The sequence below is a fragment of the Phyllobates terribilis genome, unplaced genomic scaffold (genome assembly GCF_046119375.1).
Source record: "Phyllobates terribilis strain yellow unplaced genomic scaffold, ASM4611937v1 Scaffold_98__1_contigs__length_5973952, whole genome shotgun sequence".
Classification (NCBI taxonomy): domain Eukaryota; kingdom Metazoa; phylum Chordata; class Amphibia; order Anura; family Dendrobatidae; genus Phyllobates; species Phyllobates terribilis.
The window spans coordinates 3,983,834-4,003,128 of NW_027362858.1; the positions used below are offsets into that span (position 1 = coordinate 3,983,834).

The window sequence follows — 19,295 nt, forward strand, 5'->3', positions numbered from 1 at the left end:
TGCATCTTGCCTGGAAAATAATTTTGGGCATAGTAGTAGTGTGTGGTACTCATTGTATTAGGCCATCTATACCAAGCGCCACAAGCTTTGAAATTAATAATAATTTTTAGCTGCATCAGGCCTGGAAAATAATTTTGGGCATAGTAGTAGTGTGTGGTACTCATTGTATTAGTCCATCTATACCAAGCTTCACCAGCTTTGAAATTAATAATAATTTTTAGCTGCATCTTGCCTGTAAAATAATTTTGGGCATATTAGCAGTGTGTGGTACTCATTCTATTAGGCCATCTATACTAAGCTCCACCAGCTTTCAAATTACTAATAATTTTTAGCTGCATCTTGCCTGGAAAATAATTTTGGGCATAGTAGTTTTGTGTGGTACTCATTGTATTAGGCCATCTATACCAAGCTCCACCAGCTTTGAAATGAATAATAATTTTTAGCTGCATCTTGGCTGTAATATAATTTTGGGCATATTAGCAGTGTGTGGTACTCATTCTATTAGGCCATCTATACTAAGCTCCACCAGCTTTCAAATTACTAATAATTTTTAGCTGCATCTTGCTGTAAAATAATTTTGGGCATAGTAGCAGTGTGTGGTACTCATTGTTAGGCCATCTATACCAAGCTCCACCAGTTTTGAAATTAATAATAATTTTTAGCTGCATCTTACCTGGAAAATAATTTTGGGCATAGTAGTAGTGTGTGGTACTCATTGTATTAGGCCATCTATACCAAGCGCCACCAGCTTTGAAATTAATAATAATTTTTAGCTGCATCTTGCCTGGAAAATAATTTTGGGCATATTAGCAGTGTGTGGTACTCATTCTTTTAGGCCATCTATACTAAGCTCCACCAGCTTTCAAATTACTAATAATTTTTAGCTGCATCTTGCCTGGAAAATAATTTTGGGCATAGTAGCAGTGTGTGGTACTCATTGTATTAGGCCATCTATACCAAGCTCCACCAGTTTTGAAATTAATAATAATTTTTAGCTGCATCTTGCCTGGAAAATAATTTTGGGCATAGTAGTAGTGTGTGGTACTCATTGTATTAGGCCATCTATACCAAGCGCCACAAGCTTTGAAATTAATAATAATTTTTAGCTGCATCAGGCCTGGAAAATAATTTGGGCATATTAGCAGTGTGTGGTACTCATTCTATTAGGCCATCTATACTAAGCTCCACCAGCTTTCAAATTACTAATAATTTTTAGCTGCATCTTGCCTGGAAAATAATTTTGGGCATATTAGCAGTGTGTGGTACTCATTCTTTTAGGCCATCTATACTAAGCTCCACCAGCTTTCAAATTACTAATAATTTTTAGCTGCATCTTGCCTGTAAAATAATTTTGGGCATATTAGCAGTGTGTGGTACTCATTCTATTAGGCCATCTATACTAAGCTCCACCAGCTTTCAAATTACTAATAGTTTTTAGCTGCATCAGGCCTGGAAAATAATTTTGGGCATAGTAGCAGTGTGTGGTACTCATTGTATTAGGCCATCTATACCAAGCTTCACCAGCTTTGAAATTAATAATAATTTTTAGCTGCATCTTGCCTGGAAAATAATTTTGGGCATAGTAGTTTTGTGTGGTACTCATTGTATTAGGCCATCTCTACCAAGCTCCACCAGTTTTGAAATTAATAATAATTTTTAGCTGCATCTTGCCTGGAAAATAATTTTGGGCATAGTAGCAGTGTGTGGTACTCATTGTATTAGGCCATCTATACCAAGCTCCACCAGCTTTGAAATTAATATTTTTTTGTTGCATCTTGCCTGGAAAATAATTTTGGGCATAGTAGCATTGTGTGGTACTCATTGTATTAGGCCATCTATACTAAGCTCCACCAGCTTTGAATTTAATAATAATTTTTAGCTGCATGTTGCCTGTAAAATAATTTTGGGCATATTAGCAGTGTGTGGTACTCATTCTATTAGGCCATCTATACTAAGCTCCACCAGCTTTCAAATTACTAATAATTTTTAGCTGCATCTTGTCTGGAAAATAATTTTGGGCATATTAGCAGTGTGTGGTACTCATTCTATTAGGCCATCTATACTAAGCTCCACCAGCTTTCAAATTACTAATAATTTTTAGCTGCATCTTGCCTGGAAAATAATTTTGGGCATAGTAGCAGTGTTTGGTACTCATTGTATTAGGCCATCTATACCAAGCTCCACCAGTTTTGAAATTAATAATAATTTTTAGCTGCATCTTGCCTGGAAAATAATTTTGGGCATAATAGCAGTGTGTGGTACTCATTGTATTAGGCCATCTATACTAAGCTCCACCAGCTTTGAAATTAATAATAATTTTTAGCTGCATCTAGCCCGGAAAATAGTTTTTCTTCCCAATAGTGGTAGCAATAGAAATATGGGGCGCGCGCCTGGCTAACAAAAATATACGCTTCATAACAAAAAACACCAGCCTAGCGCACTGCATTAATAAGATGGCATCATCGTCTCTCCCAGTGCTAGGCCTACTACGCCGGCTAGCATTCCTGTGCCTAAAACACAATGTATGGGTCCGCGCTAGCCACTATGCTGAGGGGTCTAAAGCTGCTGCTAACGCTTTATAACAATTCAATTGGCAGATTTTCACAGAGCTCCTCCCCAATGCCCACCCATCGGGCAACAGTTGCCCACCCTCCCTATGGGATCTAGTGGCGAACAGTTGATGCCATTAATCAGAGCATCAGTTGCCCCGTCGATGTGGCAGGCATACGGTAAGGCATGGGAAGAGTGGACACGGCTAGTAGCAGGCAGACGGGTTGACCAATGTGAACAAGCCAGATTACAAGTCACCATAGAATTTCTCCACCAGCTAATGATGAGGGGCATATCAGGGGCGTCAGCGCAGCGGTGTCTGACTGGAGTAGCATTTCACTTCCAACTACTGAATTGGGGAGATGTGACAAAGAGATTAATCATCAGACAATCCATAAAAGGGTGGAAAAGGGGTCAGCCAAGTCAGGAGTGTAGACGTCTCGTCCCATGTCACTAAAACTTATTTCTCATATCATAGCCCTAACACCATTAACATGACACTCACAATTTGAAGCAATACTACTGTCTACTGCATTTGCGATCGCCTTCTTCGGGGCGCTGTGCATAAGCGAATTAGGTATTAGAGGCCTGCTATGGCCACAGGTACTAATGGAGGTAATCAAGGTAGGGAGAGAGGCAAGAGGTCCGGTCATCTTAGTTATACAGGCCGGGGGAAACGACCTAGGTCATCACAAGAGCGCATAACTAATGGCAATAATGAAACTAGACACTGAAAGCTTTAGAGAATTTTTCACAAAACTAACTATAGTATGGTCAGAGATTGTGCCGATAGCGGTATGGCAAGGTGCGCGAGACATCACGGCCATTGAACGGACAAGGCGGGTAATAAATATTCGGATGGCAAAATTTAGAAGAGACAGAGGCGGTGTAGTGATAAAACACCGACAACTGGAAGGAGATAAAGCAGGCCTCATATGGCCCGATGGTGTTCACTTAATGGATATTGGACTGGACATATTCCTGTCAGGACTCCAGGACGGAGTGGAACAAGCATTAAGAGTGATGGATGGGGGTCAGAGTCCTGCATACGAGTACGCAGGATCCTCCGTGGCCTGGAAATAGAAAGGACATGTTGGAGAGTTACACTTGTTGGCCAACTTGCCGGTGTGGAGACCCAGGGTTAATAAAGCTGTGACCGATCCTCACCCATCCAGTTGTAAGAGTTACATTATTGTATTGTCAAGGAAAGGGGGGCGGTAGGGGTGCTGAGCATCTGGGTTTGGTTGGGGGTCCCCACAGTCTGCCTAGGCTAGATGCCTTTAAAAATTCTTATTAGATACACAGGCGGTGCAGCTTGCTTCGCAGCTGGGCTACTATGCCCAAAGTATTGCCTAGGCTAGATGCAGTTAAAAATTCTACGCTGACTAGCAGACACTGAAGCTTTGGATCAGACCTCTGAGTAAACAGCTCTTCAGACTCAACCATCTGTGTTACCCCAAGCCATAGTGTATGTAGTTTCTTACAGTTAAAAGGGGGGGGGGGCGACCCGACCCACCTGGAATTGACGATGCCAACGTCACGTAAAACACAGCAAGGGGACTCCAAAAAGAGTCTCCATTTTTTACAAAAATTGTGGCACAGGCACCACTTAAGTGGCATAAATTGCCCCAGAGTTGCTTAAAACGGTTGGTGAGGTGATTTTACCAAATCCTCAAGCTTTTACTCTCCCCAGGATGACACAGGGGTAGAAAAGTCCTTGCGGATCCATGATTTGTTCATCTTTATGAACGTGAGTCTGTCTACATTCTCAGTGGACAGCCGCGTGCGCTTATCTGTCAGCATACCACCAGCAGCGCTGAACACATGTTCAGAGAGAACGCTGGCTGCAGGGCATGACAAGATCTCCCAGGCGTGAGTGGCGAGCTCCGGACATTTTTCCAGATTGGAATCCCAAAATGAGCAAGGGTCCAGTGACACAGTCATGGCTTCGATGTTCACTTGGAGATACTCCTGTACCATCCTCTCTAGGCGTTGACTATGTGTCAGACTTCTTGTCTCCTGTGGCCTTGCAAAGAATGGTCTAAAAAAGTGGTGAAACGATTCCACAAAATTGCTGTTACCAGCAGATAATGTGTTACTGTTACGGTTTGAGTGATGAAGACTCGACAGTCCCACGGTTTGCAAGTTAGAACTGTGAGATTTACTGCGTGCACCACTGGTGTTTTGTGGAAAAGCATATGTAAGATTCTGCAACAGCCTCTGCTGATACTCCTGCATGCGTGAATCCCTTTCTATGGCAGGAATTATTTCGGCAAATTTACTTTTGTACCGGGGATCTAAGAGTGTGGCAACCCAGTAGTCGGGATTACTTCGAATTCTGACAATCCAAGGGTCATGTTGCAGGTAGTGCAGCAAGAAGGCACTCATGTGTCTTGCGCATCCAGGAGGTCCAAGTCCTTGTTGTGTTGGTAGCGAGGTAAGTGTAGAACGAGCTAAAAAGCTTGTAACAGAACTTCAACATGACGTTTCAAGGATGGAGCGAGACTGCCATCTACTGGCCAGAGACAGTCAAGCGGAACCAAAATACACAAAGGAAGTTGCAGGCAGGGGAGATTCAGAGGCTGGACCCGATCAGGTGACTTCCAGGAAGGAGTTCAGAGAGATAAGAGGCCAGCGCGCCAAACCTGAGGGGTCTTTGGCGCCAAGCAGCAGAGAGGAGCAGACGTGCTCCCTGCGTCCTGAGAAACCCCGTGTGATAGGCCAAATCCAGAGGCCTGAGAGGTGCTCCAGCCGGGCACCGGTAAAAGAGCTCCGGATCCCTCACAGTTGTGACTCGAGTGCTGTGCCTGCTGAGGATACTAGGAACCTGATCGCTGTGCTGAGTGAGTTCGCGGAACCCGACGTCGGCCGCCGACAGACGAGGCCTGGACCCCCCTATCCAAGGCTCGAGAGACTGCCCCCAACAGCCAAGCAGAGAGGAGCTGCATACGTGAGCAGGGCAGTCACATCCACTGCTCACCCACGGTACCGGGGACAATTGGGTTTAAGTACTCAGGTTGGGAGGGGGACGGTTGGGGCTAAAGTAGCACAACGTGATTTAATTGAATTCATCTGGAAAGAGACTCACGGCCTAGCGGGAATAACCGGTGACCCCCGCTAGGGCCAAATTCACGGTTAAAGAACTTGTGTGGTGCTTCTCATGCTTGAGGGCATCACCTTACTTTAAGAGACTGCGCCTTATTTTAAGAGACTGCGCCTTACTTTAAGAGACTGCGCCTTACTTTAAGAGACTGCGCCTTATTTTAAGAGACTGCGCCTTATTTTGAGAAATTTCGTATTTTTCTGATATTTCAAACCACTGTTCATTACCCTTGTTGCTAATCCCTTGTTTCAGTATACCTGTTGTATAAAACTGTTTACAAACATTTCTGACTGTTCTCGCCTTGTGTCTCTGTGCGTTGCATTCCGGCACCTGCATTACATTTGGCGTAGTCGGCAGGATGCAACATTCAGACGCAGAGATGGCGGATCAGTCTATGGCTGGGTCCGGCCGGAGCCATATACCCCTGGGGGCTATGCTCAGCCATCTTCCCAAGTTTACAGGGGATGGCATGTCACTTTGGGACTGGGCAGAAAGACTGAGAAGTATGCTACGTATGTATCCCCTTGACCCTCTAGCCCAGGCGGAGTTGGCCCTCCTAACCCTTGATGGAGAGGCCCGACAGACTGTGATGTACCGCCCACCTGGGGACCGTGACACCGTGGATAAAGTGATAAAAATTCTAGAGGACATGCACGGTGACACTACAGATTTGGGACACTTGCGCTTACGGTTGTTTCAGCGGGTCCAAGGGGAAAATGAGACAGTAAATCAGTATGTTAATGCATTACAGGAAGTGACGGCCCATATCACTAAGAAAACTCGAGATGGGAACCGAGGACTGGGACCATTTGATGAGGTGTTGCGTGACCAACTGATTGCTGGCTTGAAAGACCCTTCCCTGAGGCAGATCCTGAAGGAGCGGCTGCGACTGAGCCCTGATATGGGCTTCCTGGAGGTAGGCGCTGAAGCTAGAGTCCTGGAGAGAGAAGTTCCTGTTCTCAAAGCCACAGTTAGAAGTCATGAGGCAATTGCTCCTGGATTCACCAACCAAGAGCCTGATTGGGTACGGGAAATACGTCAGGAAATTCGAGACATTCGGGGTGAGCTGAATTCTATTAGGAAGACTCCTACTGCCCCCTTGCCGACGGACCGTACTGCTCAACACGGACAGAGACCAGAACGAGAAAGACGTTCCTATCCGGCCCCAGCACGACATGTACCCGACCTATCGGCAGAATGAGGACCGGAGTGCTGGACCTGCGGAGGTAGGGGGCATATCTCCAAAGACTGTCCCAACCGAGAAAGGAGGAGGAGGGGACAGCCGTTAAACTAAAATGCCCCACGGTTGTGGAGCATACCGTGGGGTCTCGAGCTTCAGAGAGTAGAAGAGGGAGCTCTGAAGACATTGTCTCCGAGAGGCCCATTATCTGGGCTGAATTCAATGGGCAGCGGATCCGTTGTTTGATGGACACCGGGTCTCAAGTGACCACTATGCCTGAGAAGTACTTCCAAAGTCACTTTCCTGAAGTCGCTCGTTCCTGCCGGGAACCCACTGTCAAACTGGTGGCGGCTAATCAACTACCTATCCCAGTAGCGGGAGTAGTATGGATGTTTGTGCGGGCATGTGGAAAGGACCTCGGTCGAAAAGGGATTGTACTGACCCCTGGGCCCGGAGGCGATGGGCCCATTGTAACCCTGGGCATGAATGTGCTGAAAGAAGTCGGACAGTTCCTGGCTGAGGGCTGTAGCAAAAACAACTGGACCCGCGCCACTCGAGACCCAGCTAACAAGAGAGTGTTCCAGCACCTCGTGCGGGTCAGTCAGATTCAAAAGTTGCCCACTACCTCCCAGTACCTTGGTAAGGTATCGATACCGCCCGAAGCCACAATAACACTGCCGGTGGGACAGACTGTACTCACTTTGCCGGTGCTGGCACATGTGTCCTTAGAGGGCGTGGACATTCAAGTTGAACCAATGGAGGGAGAAGAAGCGCCCTCTGGCCTCCTGATTGCTCGAACTCTGGCCACCGTGCGGCACGGTCGAGTACCCGTGCGCTGCATCAATTTAAGTGGCACCAGTTTACAGTTGTTGCCCCGACAAGAGGTGGCGCGAGTGTGCGTAATGCCGGAGGCCCTTACTAGAGCTGACGCTATAGGGCTGGCACCTGTGGAAGGAAAACCATGGACCCTAGAGGTGTCCCTCAATAGCCAGGAACATGGAAGAGAACCGTTGGCTGGACGCCACCTCCTGGAAGAAATGGAAGCTAACCTGACTGAGTTTTCTGCTGGACAAGTGAGGCAGATCGAACAACTTCTACAGCGATATCAGGGAGTGTTTGCACAGCATGAAGATGATTTCGGGTGCACTCGGGACATTCAGCACGAAATACCCACCGGAAATACTGCTCCCATCCGAGAGAGATATCGGCAGATCCCGCCTCAAATGTACCAGGAGGTGAAAGAGCTATTGGCCCACATGTTGCGGAACGGTGTGATCCGTGAAAGCCAGAGCCCCTGGGCGGCTCCGATCGTGCTGGTCCGAAAGAAGGACGGTACCCTGAGATTCTGCGTAGACTATCGGAAGCTGAATGCCTGTACAGTACGGGACTCCTATCCACTCCCCCGAATCGAAGAGTCTCTATCTGCACTAGGGAGCGCCAAATTCTTCTCCTCCCTCGACCTGGCCAGTGGCTATTGGCAGGTCCCAGTAGCTGAGAAGGATCGTCCGAAGACAGCTTTTGTTCTCCCTATGGGCCTGTTTGAGTTCAATCGAATGCCGTTCGGACTAACAAATGCGCCAGGAACGTTCCAACGGCTGATGGAGAGATGCTTGGGGGACCTCAACTTTGAAGCCACTTTAATATATCTGGACGATATAATTATCTATTCCGCAACGTTTGAGGATCATCTCCGCCGATTGGAACAAGTGTTAGAACGGCTACAAAGGCACGGCCTGAAAATTAAGCCTCGTAAGTGTCGTCTCTTCAAACGAGAAATTGAATATCTGGGGCACACTGTGTCCAGTGCAGGGGTGCACCCCACTGCGGAGAAAGTAGCTGCCGTGCAGAAGTGGCCCACGCCCACCAATCTAAGGGAACTAAAGGCATTCCTGGGGCTCGCTGGATACTACCGCAGATTCATTAAAGACTTCGCTAAGATTGCGAACCCGCTCAATGAATTGCTGAGAGGAACAGCCGGGGGAGCCAAGCGGCAGCCCATTCAGTGGGGCCCACGACAAGAAGAGGCATTCCGAGCATTGAAAATGGCGCTAACAGATGCCCCGATTCTGGCCTACGCTGACTTTTCGCAGCCGTTCATGTTGTACACTGATGGAAGCTTGCATGGGCTGGGAGCAGTGTTGGCTCAAGTACAAGGAGGGAAAGAGCGAGTGATCGCGTATGCCAGCAGGTCACTCCGAGATACGGAGAAGAATCCGGACAACTACAGTTCGTTTAAGCTGGAGCTACTAGCACTGGTGTGGGCCATGACCGAGAAGTTTGCTGAGTACCTGTCAGGGTCAGAAGTGCAAGTGCGGACAGATAACAACCCTTTGGCCCACTTGGAGAACGCCAAACTGGGCGCGTTAGAACAGCGGTGGGTCGCAAGGATGTCCAAATTCCAGTATAAAATCGCCTATCGGTCCAAGGCCCTGAACACACATGCAGATGCCCTGTCCCGAGTCACTCAGGCGGGGCCGAAGAAGGATAGAGATGAGGAGCTCGAAGGCGATGAGATCCCGGATTTCAGCCAGTTCGCCGCTGCTGTGGTCGACGCCCAAGAGACCAGAGGGGAGCCGAGGCCCACTCAGATTCTGGGACGTTCAAGAGACGAATGGATACATCTGCAGCAATCCGACCCGGAGCTAGCAAAGTTGAGAGAATGGGTCGCCCTTAATCAGAGACCCGACCAGGAAACCAGAGCCGCTTCACTTCCAACTACCCTACAAATCCTAGGCCAGTGGGAGAGGCTCCTCCTGAAGGATGGCTTGCTATGCCGAAGAATCCAGCTGCCTCGAGAGTTTGATGTTACCTGGCAAGTGGTAGTTCCAGGAGCACTAGTAACACAGCTAGCCCAAGAAGCTCATAGAAGAGGTGCTCACTTCGGAGTAGAAAAGACCTTCCGGTGGTTGCAACGGCTGGTGTATTGGCCTCAACTGCGACAAGAAGTCGAGGGGGTCTGCCGAACATGTCGCCAGTGTGAGTTGAACAAGCCCCCGGAGCAAAGAGCTCCCATTCAGACCATCCGAACTTCTGCCCCCTTGGAAGTCTTGATGATTGACTACTTGATGGTAGGAACTTCATACAACGGTTATGGACACTGTTTAGTCATGACTGATCACTTCACCAAGTTTGCAGTAGTGACGCCCACTAAAGATCAGACGGCAGAAGCCGCAGCCAAGGCCATCTGTCAAGATTTCATCCGGATTTATGGGTGCCCGAAGCGAATACATTCTGACCAGGGGGCCTGCTTCCAAGGACGAGTGATGGATGAGCTATACCGCATCTATGGGATCGACCGTTCCCGGACAACGCCCTACCACCCGCAAGGGAACGGGGCTTGCGAGCGCTTTAACCGAACCCTGTTGCAAATGTTGCGAACACTGGAAGCGGACAAAAAGATGAAGTGGCCCGAATTCGTGTCCGAGCTGGTGTGGGTGTATAATAATCGAGTTCATGCAACCACCGGCTACACCCCCTACATGTTGCTGTTTGGAAGAAGTGGCCGAGAAATCACCGAACTGGAGCTAGAGTCAGAAGACCCCGGCCCGGGCGGTAGCCCAAGTACCTGGATTCGAGAACACCGGCATCAGCTCCATTCAGTGAGAAGACTGGTTGCTCAGAAGTTTCAGGAAGTAGAGCATGCAGTTCGGCCCCCGACCAAAGGTGGATCGCTTCAGCCAGGAGACCGAGTGCTGGTGAGGGCTAAACGATTTGGGAGTAAGCTGGACCATCGTTGGGAGGCAATACCATATCGAGTGGTGAAGAAGGTTCACCCAGACAACCCCGTCTACGAGGTTAGGCCCGAAGGGGATGACACCGGGACATCCAGGGTGTTGCACCGTAATATGTTGCGACCTTGCTCCTCTGAAGCAGAAGTCTGTAACAGGGCTGGGCCCTCAGACGTGTTGGCTGAAGTGCCACATACAGGAACCTTGGGGGATGAAGAAGGGTGGGCCACAATGCAGTTGGGCCCGTCAGAACCGTTGGTGCCACTCCCGAGTGGAAGTCAGAATGAGTCAGGAAATGATTTGCAATCCCCAGTAGTTGATTCCTCGGATCCCCCGGAGTCTCCTCCGCAAGAAGAGCCCCGCAGAACTGAGCGGGCTAATGCCGGAATTCCTCCTAACCGGTATGCTCAGGAAGAGTTTATCTGGTCTCGAATCCAACAGAAAACGCAGGAGTGTGCTCAACTCCTGTCTGAGCTTGCACTGCCTGGAAGGAGACATCAATTCTGCGAGGAGTCCACTCGCCCGAGGACTGGCGAGCAAAAAGGAGGGAGGAATGTAGAACGAGCTAAAAAGCTTGTAACAGAACTTCAACATGACGTTTCAAGGATGGAGCGAGACTGCCATCTACTGGCCAGAGACAGTCAAGCGGAACCAAAATACACAAAGGAAGTTGCAGGCAGGGGAGATTCAGAGGCTGGACCCGATCAGGTGACTTCCAGGAAGGAGTTCAGAGAGATAAGAGGCCAGCGCGCCAAACCTGAGGGGTCTTTGGCGCCAAGCAGCAGAGAGGAGCAGACGTGCTCCCTGCGTCCTGAGAAACCCCGTGTGATAGGTCAAATCCAGAGGCCTGAGAGGTGCTCCAGCTGGGCACCGGTAAAAGAGCTCCGGATCCCTCACAGTTGTGACTCGAGTGCTGTGCCTGCTGAGGATACTAGGAACCTGATCGCTGTGCTGAGTGAGTTCGCGGAACCCGACGTCGGCCGCCGACAGACGAGGCCTGGACCCCCCTATCCAAGGCTCGAGAGACTGCCCCCAACAGCCAAGCAGAGAGGAGCTGCATACGTGAGCAGGGCAGTCACATCCACTGCTCACCCACGGTATCGGGGACAATTGGGTTTAAGTACTCAGGTTGGGAGGGGGACGGTTGGGGCTAAAGTAGCACAACGTGATTTAATTGAATTCATCCGGAAAGAGACTCACGGCCTAGCGGGAATAACCGGTGACCCCCGCTAGGGCCAAATTCACGGTTAAAGAACTTGTGTGGTGCTTCTCATGCTTGAGGGCATCACCTTACTTTAAGAGACTGCGCCTTATTTTAAGAGACTGCGCCTTACTTTAAGAGACTGCGCCTTACTTTAAGAGACTGCGCCTTATTTTAAGAGACTGCGCCTTATTTTGAGAAATTTCGTATTTTTCTGATATTTCAAACCACTGTTCATTACCCTTGTTGCTAATCCCTTGTTTCAGTATACCTGTTGTATAAAACTGTTTACAAACATTTCTGACTGTTCTCGCCTTGTGTCTCTGTGCGTTGCATTCCGGCACCTGCATTACATAAGAATCATGCTTCCTTCCTCTGCCCTCTCCCCCCAACCTCACACAACAGAAATGTGATCAAGGTCTCCCTCATCTGATGAGTCTTACATGCCCATCGCCAGTTCGTCCTCCACTTCTTCCTCGGCTCCTGCACCTTCCTCAACAGTTTGGCTGCTACCATGCGCCCTGGTTAATCCCTCTCCCCCGCCCTCCCATGCCTGCCGCCTTGGTGCTGCCGACCGTCTGGACCTTGGAGATGTTATCCCTTCCGCATACGACTCCTCCTCTACTTGCTCCACCTCCTCTTGTCCCACCACCTGACTCTGAATTCTGCTTAACGTGTGCTCCAGCATGTAAATCACAGGAATAGTCATGCTGATAATGGCATCGTCAGCACTAAACATCTTCGTCGCCATTTCAAAACTGTGCAGAAGGGTGTGTGGCGCCCCTGAGGGTTCAGTCGCCACAGAGGTACTGCATCTCACCCAGAGGTGTGGTTTCTCACCCTCAGGTAAGGAAGGAGAATGGCTCGGGACCCTCACACCTGCATCCAACACATACCCGCAGTGGGGGTAGGGTGAGATTGCTCCTAAGGGAGAGCACAGTCCCAGGTCCCTAGCTGGCAGGAGGGTCCTATGTAGTGGGTGTGGGTGGAGAAAGCAGCTTAGGAGAGCACATGACAGGGAGAGTATAAATAGGAAGCCATCTTAGAAAGAGCAAGCCAGTCAGAGGAGAAGAAGTGACAGGAGCAGAGGCTCTGCATGAGCTCTGCCCCGGAGGCGGGCCTAGCCTGGGAGGCCCAGGACTGAAGGAGAGAAGAGAGGAGTGGGAGCAGGAAGGCTCCAGGAACCGAAGTGACCCTAGGGGTACGGGCCGTGCAGAAGGCCACCCGTACGCCCGCTGCTACCAGGAGGTAGAGGGGTCAGGCCAGATAAGGGGAACCGGTCCCTCAACTAGCGGAGAAACAGCAAGGCTCAACTAGAAACTGGAGGCTGCAGCATTTCATGTACTGCAGGCCAAAGTCCACACCAGTCTCACTAAGAAGGTAGCCACATAGGACCCAGGGGATGGAACACACGTCGCCCGCCAAGGCCCGAGGATACCGGATAGAAGTGTCACTGGGTGTGAGGTGCAGGGAGAAGGCCAGAGAAAGGACACACAGAAGAGGGTCCTGTTAAGTACTCTGGAGCTATCTGGGGGTGGACTGAGCCCCTCACTGAGTACGCACAGCACGACGAGGGAGATTGCTCTGGTACCTGTAATCTGGACTGCAACAACTGTGAGTAAAGATCTTGGGACTGCATCACACGGACTCTGTGTTCATACTGACTCCCTGCACTACAACCACCATCATCCACCCACACTGCCCTGAAGCTACACTCTTCCTGTGGGGAGTAGTAATACCATTGCTGCAAAACCACCAGCTTCAGAGGACTGTTCCGCAGCGGCGGCCCCTTTGGCGTAGAGACATTATATAACCCATATATACAAATTACCCTTGGATTGACCGCCCTAGTCACGGACCGGGTCACCGCCACAGTGACTACAACCCCCAGCGTCTACCGGCCAGGCTCCGGGTACCCCACGGCTCAGGGGGCGCGTCAACTTCATAGGTCCCTGATCTGAGACCACTCCTGCAGCGTCATTTGCCCCACCTCTGGATCTCATTGGCCCAGGCTATACGTCAGAACGTATTGCACCAGGGCTTGTCGGTGCTGCCACAGTCGCTGCAACATGTGCAGAGTTGAATTCCACCGTGTCGGCACATCGCATTTCAGCCGGTGAACTGGCAGGCCCAACGACTTCTGTAGAGATGTAAGTCGTTGAGCTGCGGGATGCGAACGGCGGAAGTGAGCACACAGTGACCGTGCCCTCTGCAGAAGGCCATCTAGTCCGGGATAGTGGGCTAAAAATTGCTGGACAACCAGGTTCAACACGTGAGCCATAGAAGGCACGTGTGTGACATTGCCCCGGCGAAGGGCCGCACCCAGGTTTGCAGCATTGTCGCACACGGCGTTCCCTGGTTGCAGGTCCAGTGGAGACAACCATTCATGAAACTGGGTCTCCAGAGCAGACCACAACTCCTCAGCTGTGTGACTCACATTTCCCTGACATTTCAAAGTAAACACCACCTGATGCCGTTAAGCCCTGCTGCAGCATAGTAAGGAGGTGTGCAGGATTCCTTCTGCGCAGTTAGAAAGCGAGTGGCATTACCAGACAGGCTTCGGGTGCAGGTGGAGGACCGAGAGGAGGTTGAGGAGGCAGAAGCAGTGGGGGAACTTCTAGATAAAGAGGATTGATGTACAACTCGTGGGGACGGCAAGACTTGGACAGCAGCCCCTTGTCCTGCTGTCACCATAGTTACCCAGTGCCCAGCCAGCGACATGTAACTCCCCTGTCCATGCCTACTCGTCCAAGTGTCTGTGGTGAAATGCACCCCGTCACACACAGAGTTTCTCAAAGAAGCGGTGATGTTGTGTGCGACACCTTTCTTTGAGAAGTAGTGCCGACTGGGCATCTGGTACTGGGGCACTGCGATGGACATAAGGTCTCGAAAATCCTCTGTGTCCACCAGGCGGAAAGGCAGCATTTCTGTAGCCAACAGCTTGCAGATGGTGAAATTCAACCTCTTAGCTTTGTCATGGCTAGGAGGAAATGGTCTTTTACTTGTCCACATCTGAGGGACCGAGGGCTGGCTGTTGTGATTAGACGGGGTTGAGTAGGGTGTCCCCGGCAAACTGCCGGTCTGTGAGGACGATGCAGGCGGACATGTTAGGTTGCCTTGATCCAAAGGTGGTGCTCTCGATGTCGGAGAGGGCTCAACACCAGCTGGTGTTTCCACTTCCAAATGAACTGATGACCTGCCAATCACACTGGCTGTTGCGGGTAAAGAGGTGGCAGGTCTGCGTCCAAAAACATGTGTGACTGCTGTCCCCCCAGTCACAGAGGATGAAGAGGCCGCGGATGCACAAGATGGGGCAGACGGTGGTTGGCCCGGCCCACTAGGCCGCATTGTAGCACAGTGAGCTTCCCACTGCAACTTATGCTTCATATCCATGTGACGGTTCATGCATGACGTACTCAAACTATGGATTTTTGGGCCTCTACTTAGCTTTTGATAACAAATATTACAGATAACACGAGTTGGGTCATCCTTATCGATCTGAAAAAATGCCCAGGCTATGCAAGGCTTAGAGCCCATGCGACCTAAAGAGCCAGTACGACTTGTGGTCAGAGGCAGAGTTGTGGTTGAGGATGCAGTTGTTGACGTGCTTCCAGTACTCCGTCTCTGTCCAGGAAGGCACAACCTAACCTCGTCGTCAATAGCATCTGTGACGCCCAGCTGCGCTTGGTATCCCTGATCCTAGAAGAGTGCATTGATGGAATCCTCCACAAGAGGCCCCCATAAACATTCACACATCTCCACCTTTCACCTCAGACCAGCAGAGGGAGCCCGTTAGGGATATAAATAGGGAAGGTGGAGCTAGGCAGTTCAGTTCCTCTGAAGAGTTCCTGCAGTAGAGAAGCCTAAGAGAGGTCAGTCTGCAGTGGAGCTCAGTCTAGTCTAGAGAACTCAGTTAATAATTCAGCAGTGGAGCACGAGGCTCCTGCTAGCTAGATTCAGGGAGCCCGGTTAGAGCTTAAGGTGTGCCGGCGCCATAAGATCGGTGAAGCGTGGCAAGCTGCAGTTAGTGTGTATAGCCTAGTGAGGGCCCGAGTAGGCCAAAGGCGAGTGGAGAGTTAGTACATAGGGGGCAGAGGAGCTTAACCAGCTCACCCCGAAACATTTACCGGACACCGGATCCGAGCTTACCGGGATCTCTATGACCCAGTAAGACATAACCGGAATCCCTGGAGAACTACAAGTCCCAGGATCGCTAAGGTGCTGATACGTAACAGAGCCAGGAGACGCTTAGGCCCCTCATACTGGGAGCATGAACTCCAAGACAAGGCCCTACCACAAGGTCAGCCAGCGCAGGACAGAGACAAAGTTAGGCCTAGCTCCAGGCAGGTCAGAAACTTACTACGCAGAGGCAAGAAACAGGAGGCCCTACATCCGCTCATTGGGGAGGATCCTGATATACACCCTTCACCCTACAGCTCCGGGATGTGCCTGAATTTCCACCAGTAAAAGGTACTGAAGTGACTACCGTGTCCGTTCCCGTTCTTGCTCTGACCCAGCTGGGTCTCACCTGTCCTGCATTCCCCCTGCATACGCTTTTCTGAGGCCTAGCTCCACCTGTGGGGAGCTATACCATCGAGCTGCCTTATCACCGGCCTCTGTGGACTGCTGCAGAGCTGGTGCTTCTCACCAGATACCACAGGTGGCGTCACGAACTCTTATAAAATTAACAATTATCCACCCTTTTAAAGAGTGACCCCAGGGTACGGGCCCGGGAGCCGACCACCGCGACATCCCCAAGACCAGGCAAAGGCCTGGGTACAGAGTCATCCCCATCCCCTGGGCTAGTCACATCCTCCTCCACCTCCTCTGCTGACCTCATCGACTGGCTGACTGTGGGTTGACAGTAAGTGGGATCTCCAACCTCGTCATCATCACCCTGTGTGTTCTCACACCCGTCGTCCTCAGAGCCAACCTCTTCCTGCCCTGACCGAAAAGTCAAGTTGTCGCTCCAATCAGGTATTTGAGTCTCATCATAGTCTTCATCATTGTCTCCACCAACAGGAGTTACAGTTTGGGAACGAGGGTCTACATTATGCTCAGAACCTTCTTCATCTGGTCCTGGATCCGACTTATAAAGATTCTGGGCATCAGTGCAGATCATTTCCTCGTCTGGATTAACAGAAGCTCTGGAGCAGACCTCCGTTTCCCAGGCTATAGTATGAGTAAACAGCTCTGCAGACTCAACCATCTGTGTTACCCCATATTCAGAAGGGCAGCTGGAGACTTGGGAGCTGTGAGGAAGCAAGTGTTATTGGGGTGACACCTCTGAGGACTGGAGTATTTGTGATGTTGAAGTTGAGGTGGAGGAGAGCCCACTTGAAGGAGCACTTGATATCCGTTGAAGCACCTGCTGTTTTTGTGCCTCATCTGGAATTTGTAGCGATGGGCGTGTCCGTAAGAAAGGGATCGTATCACATTGTCCACGAAAAGAAGTAGACATCTTAGTTTGGCTGGAAGATGGTCTTTCTTCTGCAGATGTTACCCCCCCACCACGGGGGGGGGCTCGACCCACCAGCGGACAGGCACCAGTAATGGGAGAGGGGGGCTGGCCGTCAGGGTCCACCGCGGCTCTGGCACAAACCCGGCGACACGGAGGTCACACGGGCAGGAACGGACTGGCCGTGTCGGCTTGGCACTCCAGCGTAGTCATTCTGCCCGCTCGTGCCCGTAACCTCAAAGGGATGCGCAAGCGGCTTTTCTTCCCAGGGCTGTTCCCCGCCCAGCAGGAATGTGGGGGAGCTCAGGTCGGCCTTCCACTGTACTCCCTTACCTCCCTCGCACTCTTTCCTTCTTCCGTTCTCCATCTAACCCCTCGGCTCTGTGGTGTCCGCTCTCCCTCCAGCTCTCTCCTTCTCACAGGTGGACTACCGCGCGTATTCACACTGTGGCGAATCTTTTGGGCCCAGGCATAAGAAGTTGTCGAGGTAATGGATAATATGTGCCCCCTTAGAAACGTCCATTACAACCCATTCGAGGAAGCAACTAAATGCCTCAAATAGTGAGCAGGATCTGGAGCACCCCATGGGCAAACAGCGATCTATATAGTATGCTCCTTCCCAGAAGCAGCCCAATAGGTGGACACTATTCGGAGGCACAGGTAGTAAGTAACCGGATCAATGTCTGTTTTGGCCATTAGGGTGCTCCTTCCCAACTTCTTGATCCGCCTGATTGCCTTGTCAAAGGATGTACAGTATATACTACTGTACTTGGTTCCGCATCGATGTTGTCGTTTACGGACCTGCCCCTTGGATATGACAAATGGTGGATTAGTCCGAATGTATTGGGTTCCGTTTTTTGCACAACTCACAACGGGGATACCACTACGCCTTGTAAGGAAAGTGTTCTGAATGGAACCGCCATTCTACCTAAAGATATTTCTTTTTTTAATTTTCTTGTCACGACGTCTGGGTGTTGGTAGGCTGATTTTACATTTTTACTCCAGTCTTTCTTGAGTCTAGAAGGGCATGACATGTCTATATCTGTGTCTCCCCCTCCTTTTACTCCTCCACCTCCTTTCTTTTCGCATGACTATAGGTACTTGTCACTTTTCCATGTGTTAGTTGTGTCTTCTGAGCGGTTTTTCAGCTTTTGGACACCTTTGAAGTGTTTTCTATGTGTTTTCTATGTGTTTCTATGGGTTTTTGCTTGCCTGCCATTGGTTTTAACGGTGTTCGAAGGTGTTCGACGAACAGTTCGGCGAACATACGGGTGATCGACAAACCGAACCGAACTCGAACACTACGGGGGTGGCTCAACACTAGTAGAGACAGAGGCTAATCAGTGCATGGATGGTATGAACATGATTTTGAAGAAAATTTTGATATTGGCCTAACTGGGACAGTTAGACAAGTGTGTTAATGCGATAGGCCAGTCTAAACAAATGGGTTTTTACGGCACGCTTAAATCTGTGGGTATTGGGAATTAATCGAATTGTCCTGGGTAGTGCATTCCAAAGAATGGAGAAATCTTGGAGACAGGAGTGGGAGGTTCGGATTAAGGAGGATTTTAGCTTTAAGTTATTGGCAGAACAGGGGGCACGGGGAGGGTGGTAGACTGAGATGAGGGAGGAGATGTAGGGCGGTGCTGAATTGTGGAGAGCTTTGTGGGTAAGAGTGAAAAGTTTATATTGAACTCAGTATTGGATTGGCAACCAGTGCAATGACTGGCACAGGGAAGAGGCATCGGTGTATCGGTTGGTGAGGAATATGATCCTGGCTGCTGCATTCAGGATGGATTGGAGAGGGGAAAGTTTAGAAAGAGGGAGCCCAATTAGTAAAGAGTTGCAATAGTCCAGACGAGAATGAATAAGAGCTACAGTAAGAGTTTTTGCCAAGTCAAAAGTAAGAAAAGTTCTGATTCTAGAGATGTTTTTGAGGTGTAGATGACACAAGCGAGTGATTGATTTGATGTGAGGAGTGAAGGAAAGATCTGAATTGAGTGTGACCCCAAGACAGTGGACTTGTTGCTGGGGAGTAATGGTGGAGCCACAAACGGAGATGGCAATATCGGGCA

The 19,295-nt window shown here is 50.0% G+C and overlaps 1 protein-coding gene across 1 annotated transcript in view; it reads right to left on the reverse strand.

Annotated features, from left to right (window-relative positions):
• LOC141198608 (uncharacterized) overlaps nt 1-19,295 on the reverse strand; it is a 540,563-nt gene that overhangs the window by 445,670 nt on the left and 75,598 nt on the right. The gene's annotated exons all lie outside the window — the stretch shown is intronic.